This window comes from Hydra vulgaris, chromosome 01 (genome assembly GCF_038396675.1).
Source record: "Hydra vulgaris chromosome 01, alternate assembly HydraT2T_AEP".
NCBI lineage: Eukaryota > Metazoa > Cnidaria > Hydrozoa > Anthoathecata > Hydridae > Hydra > Hydra vulgaris.
This window is the reverse complement of record NC_088920.1, coordinates 7,994,350-8,000,736: the sequence shown is the minus strand read 5'-3', so window position 1 is coordinate 8,000,736 and position 6,387 is coordinate 7,994,350.

The following is a 6,387-nucleotide window of genomic DNA, read 5'->3' as shown; positions in this document are numbered from 1 at the left end:
AATTTCATTTTTTATTAGAAACTTAAAGGAGTTTAGTGATTTTACCGTATTTAAATGTTTAGTTTTTTGAAATGTGTTCCATAGTTTCGGTCCACGGTATGCTATTCCATATTCAGAATACTTGCTCCTAATTCTAGGCAATTTATAAGTATTCCATTGATTTATTCTAAGAGAGTAATTATTGTTAACATTTTTTGTAAATTTATTTTTAAAGGTTTTTGGAATCAGGCTGTTATTATATTTATACATAAAAATTAAGTGTTGGTAAATATTAACTTCATATATACTCATCCTTTGCATGTCTTTCATTAGTGGTTTTGCATGTTCATATTTTTTTTTTGTTATATATAAGTCTGCATGCATGTTTTTGTAGAGAAAATATTTTTTTAAGTTTTGTTGGTTGAGTACTAGCCCATGTAATATTGGAATAGTAAATAAAACAATGTATTAGGCCAAAATATACTAGTTTCAGACTTTCTGATGTTACATATGGGCGAATACGGTACATCAAACCAATTGTTTTACTAATTTTTGATTGGATATAATTTATGTGAGGAAGCCATGATAAATTTTCATCAATAAGAATTCCTAAGAATTTTATTGACTCATTTTTTTCGATTAGTTTATCATCTAAAATTAAATTTGGTAATTTTAAGGGAAGGTTTTCCTGTTGTGATTTTTTATGGAATAGAGTATACTTTGTTTTATCTACATTGAGTGACAGTTTATTAGCCTTAAACCATTCACTGACATTCCCTAATTCATAGTTCATGTCAGAGTAAAGTTGCCTAATGTCACTGTTCGATAAGAAAAGATTTGTGTCGTCAGCAAACATTATCGCGTAAAGTTTTGCTGAAGCATTATGCAAATCGTTTACATAGATCAAGAACAGCAAGGGACCAAGAATTGACCCTTGCGGAACTCCACACATAATTTTTAGTTCACCTGATTCCTTATTAATAACATATTGTTTTCTTTCAGTGAGATAGCTTTTTAACCAATCATAGATTTTATTTATTACTCCATAGTGTTTAATTTTTTCTAAAAAAATGAGGTGATCAACCGTATCAAATGCTTTTGATAGATCAATAAATAATCCTAGAGTAAAGTTATTGTTTTCGAATCCTTTAGTAATTTGGTCTACTATTTCAATTATTGCGTGTTCAGTTGAATGGGTTTTTCGAAAACCAAACTGTTTTGTGTAAAATAAATTATTTTCATTAAAATGGTTATAAACTTTATTATAGATTACACGTTCGAATATTTTGGAAAATACAGAAAGTACTGATACAGGTCTATAATTAGAGATTTCTGATTGATCATTGTTTTTGTAAATTGGGCATACTTTTGCCAACTTTAGTGCTTCAGGGAAAATACCTTCATTAATTAAAAATGTAATTTTTGTTTAAAATAACTATATTACTAGAGACGTCATCAAAGCCAGGTGATTTATTTTTTTTAAGAAAAGAAAAGGCTGTTTCATATTCTTTAAGAGAAAAGTCGCAATTGTGAGGTATTACGTCATTTAACGATTTAAGATATAATTGAAATGAGTTGGGTGTGGTTATAACTCTTTTAGCAAGGTTCGAGCCAATGTTTGTAAAGTATTTGTTTAACTCATTCGAGATTTTTAAAGGACAATAAATAACAGTTTTATTGATATTTATTCCTTGAGGCAGTTAAGCCGTAGTTATTTTGTTTCTTCCCATTACATTGTTAATTACATCCCATGTTTTTTTTACATCGAATTTGTTTTTTGTAAGTTCTTCACTATAATAGTTTTTTTTAGCTTTCATTAGAAGATTTTTGTAAAACCGTTTATATTTTTTGTTTATTTTTTCATTACCTTCACTTCTGTTTTTCAAAAATTTATTGTAAAGTTTTTGTTTATTTTTTGAACATTTTATTAGAGTTTTATTCATCCAAGGATTTAGTATTGTTTTTTTTTTAATTATTTTAAATTCATATGGGCAGGTTTTGTTATATATATCAAGAAATGTTTGTAGAAAAATATTAAAAGTTTTATCTGTATTATCACATTTAAAAACTTGATTCCACGTCTCTTGCTTTAGTTTATTAGAAAGATTATTCTTATTAATTGTTGATAGGTTGCGTTTTTTTAGAGTTATAATTTTGGAATCCCCTTTGGATGTAACATTTAAAAGATTTATTTTAATGTATATTGGGAAGTGATCACTAATGTCAGTTTTTAAAATACCTGTCTCAAATGAGGTTTCTATATAATTATTAATAAAAATATTCTCGATTGCAGTTGCAGAGCTTTTTGTTACCCTAGTTGGTTTATTTAAAACTGGTAAAATATTATATTTAAAAAGCATATCAAAAAAAGATTTTGTTTTTGGAAATTTTTTATAAGTCAAAGCGTTCAAATTTATGTCACCAGCAATATACAAACTTTTTTTTTCTTTATTTGTTTTTAGGACCGTATTTTTAATAAATTCTTCAAAACATTCAATTTTACCACTCAGCGGTCGGTATTCGCACCAAATAATTAATTAGGTAATTTGTAATTAGAATTAGAATCAAGTGTATTTTCATGCCAAGTCTCTAAGGGATATGACATCAAACGTGTAATTTATAATTTAAAATTAATTTATAATTTATATTTAAAAATTCTTTAAACTTGTCAAAGTTTTGATTTATGCTCCTAATATTTACATGTAATATAGAAAATGAAATTGTTTCTTTTTCCCCCTTAAATTCATAAGGATCAAAATACGGTGTTTTCATTAAATTCCTTTGAATTTCTTGAAAAATATTTGTGTTATTTAATAAATTGTCTTCAGAAGGGTCAAATTTTATATTTTCAAAACCTTGTTCAAAAACATTATTCGAATCCATTTTTAAATATAGTAAATATGAAAGAATTTAACTATTAATATATTAATAAATAAACTTTTCATCTTGAAATATTAAATTTTCTGTTCTTTCAGAGTTTTTATGTTGAAATTCACGGACAAATGGTTTTTATACACAACTTTAGCATAATAACCATTTTGTCTATGAATTTTCGCCTTAGCGAATAACTCTTTTCAAACTTTTCTAGTTGTACTACAATAATCTTCATTATTAAAAATATTGGTACCTTTTAGCTTTGATGCGTTATCAGTGATCGTTTTTTTGTCCTCGTAGTAGTGCAGTTTCAAAACAATTGTTCGTTCGTGATTCTCGTTCGAAACTCCCACTCTATGCGCTCGTTCTATTTTGATTTCTCTTTTGATATTAAGATTTTCAGCAAATAATTTCCTTATTTTTTTTTTTGGTTTTTTCCCAATCTTTTTCATCTTTACTCTCAGGCAAACCATCAATACGCAAATTGTTCCTTCGATTTCGATTTTCTGCATCAACAGATTTTAGCTTGAGGTCGTTGTTGTCTGTCGAAATTTTTCCCTGTATTATCTTTACGCTGGACAACTCTTTTTTAACTTTAATAATTTTTTCATTTACACTTTTTTACCTTATCGTCGCATCACCAACGAATGCCAAGCCAGCTTTGATATCGTCGAGATCCTTTCTCACTTCTTGAAGGCTTTTTTGAACTGAATCAAACTTTATATTAATCATTTTAACTGTTTCTGTAATGAACGACAATATGGTCTCTTTTTGTAAGTTCAGTAGTTCTCTCACCATTACCATTGAAACAACATCAGCATTGCTCATTTTAATTTAATTTTGATAAAAAAATTCCAATTTTAAAGATAATTAAATTATAAAAACTTAAAAATGGAATAAGAATACCTATCTTATTAACACAAATACTGTCTAAAGTTTAGATGTGTTTTTTTCCGTTTATTGTTATACATGTAACAAGGAATGTATCCATATCAAAATTTTTATTATTGGTCTTCAGGATACTGAATAATGAAGCTTCAAAGTTAAGTATTCTATCATAGGCGCTTTTCCTCTGCTTTAAATGAGAAATAGCAATTGTCAAATCTTTCTAGCTGGAGTGTAGCGTTTGGAAAACCGTTGCATATTTTTTAAACTATTGCAACATTTACACAAATAAAAGATAAAGATAGATAATTTACACAAATAAAACATTAAAGATAATTTAAACAAATAAAACAATTAAAACATTAAAGATTAAAACATTAAAAATAATTTAAACAAATAAAACATAAAAAGATAATTTACACAAATAAAACATTCAGCCTAAAATGTGATAAAAATATTTCTGCTATAATTTTTCTACAAGATGATTGTAATTTTATGTATATTGTTTCAAGTCTCAGTTCTAATTGTAAAAAGAATGAAAAAAAAAATCACGTAGTAAAATCGAAACCAACATTAGGTTTAAAAACAATCTATTAAACTCTGACGTAAGATGCTCGCAATAGAAATATTTAACACTTCGTCAAAATACTTTTTAGTTTTCACATGCTATAAAGCATAATATTGTTCAATTTCCAAATTATATGAAACATGTTATTATCAAAAATAAAAAAAGTTTATGTATAATAGGAGATATAAAAATAAATATTTTATAAAACAACGAACATGTGATAACAAAAACTTTTTTGACGGCATATTTTAGGTTTCTCCTATATTTTTTTTCTTGTATATATGTATGTTGATTATTTTTGATGATTAGTTACTTAAAGATATCTCACTGCTCCTTAAACATATATAAAAGTATAAAATTTATAAAAGAATGCAGCAGTACTCACAAATCAAAGTAAAAACAGTTAAAAAAACATCAAAAACAAGCTTTGAGACAAATGTACGACAAAGAAAAAGTTACTTATGCTCAATCTTTATTATTGAAACAAATGAAAGCACAAAATGTTTTTGAATAAATATTTACAAAAATATACTTTTTATGTCTAAATACAAAAAATATACTTTTTTTGTCTAAATACAAACTAGATGTGGTGTTATTGCATTTTACGACGAATGTATAATACATGAGTATTACATAATGCAAGAGTGAAGTTTGCCATAATACTTTCTCTGTTAAATCAATCATAATTTACTTCCTTTAAAATATTCGACAATAAATTAATATAATAAAAATTTGAGTATAGTCTAGCAGAGGCATTTTAATTTCTCTGATAATGAGGTATTAAAACGCCTCTGGTCTGGTAGTTTGTTAGAAACATAGTAAGTGAACTTTATCAAAAAAAGGTAATGACGATAAAAAAAGAAAGCGTTGAAAATAAAAGATGATGATGACGATGGTAAACATAGCAATACAATGATTTTATCAAGACTGTGTAAGGGGCGAATTACGTGAACGCGAATTGAAAATTCCGTAAAAAATTCTGGTCTTTAAATTTTTAGTTTCTTAAAAAACCGTGAACTCATTTTTTATGAATCTTAAAAATCAACAATTACTAATTTTATTAAGACTCTCACAACTTAATTTTAAAATTTAGAAAAAGGGTCCCTAATTTTGCTGTCGTTCCCCTCCCCCCTTACCGGATTTAGGGAGCGGTGAGGGCAGCTGTATCTAAAAAATTTCTACAATTAAAACATTCCAACGTTTTCAGGTAACTATTTTTATAAATGTTATAGACTAAATAACGTCTTCAGGTAATTATTTTTACATGCGTCACTCGTTTTTCTCACTGTTAGAATCCAACTTACTTTAGCAACAACTCACTTTAGCTTCCAAATAATTATTCTACGAATAATGTTACACATAGGTGACGGGGGGCCATGGTGGCTCAAAAAAGGGGCATGGGCATTTTTTTGCGGATCCTACCTTGGCTGAAAATACGCACCATATAATGCTGAATTGGCTCAAATTTTTGTTCTACTTCTTTATTTTCACGGGCCCTAAAACATTGCCGGGTCTCGGGACAATATACCCCTAGCGACCCCCCTCCCCCCACTCTCTACGTCCATGTTGTATACTTACACCAGTAAGTATCATATAATAAAAAAATAATAATAATAAAAATTAAAAATATATTTAAAAAAAAATTTATTGGAATGAAAAAATCGATACCTAAAAACAAGATATTAAAATATATATATATATATATATATATATATATATATATATATATATATATATATATATATATATATATATATATATATATATATATATATATATATATATATATATATATATATATATATATATAATATTATAACGCTTATAATACAAAACACTGCCAGAATATTCCAGCGTGGTATTATTTGTTTTGTTAGTGGTGGTTAGTTATTATGAATCTGCAAAAATTTTATGATGGTAGTAAAGGGTTGAAGAATAAAAGAAACTCATTATTTCATAACTATGGCTTTTAGACTTTATTGGGTTTAATAGACCAGTTCAATCGAAGTTCTGCCATTATTAATATCGCAAGAAAAAGTCCTGGAACGAACTTAGAAGGGTAAATATTTATTTTTTCAGTT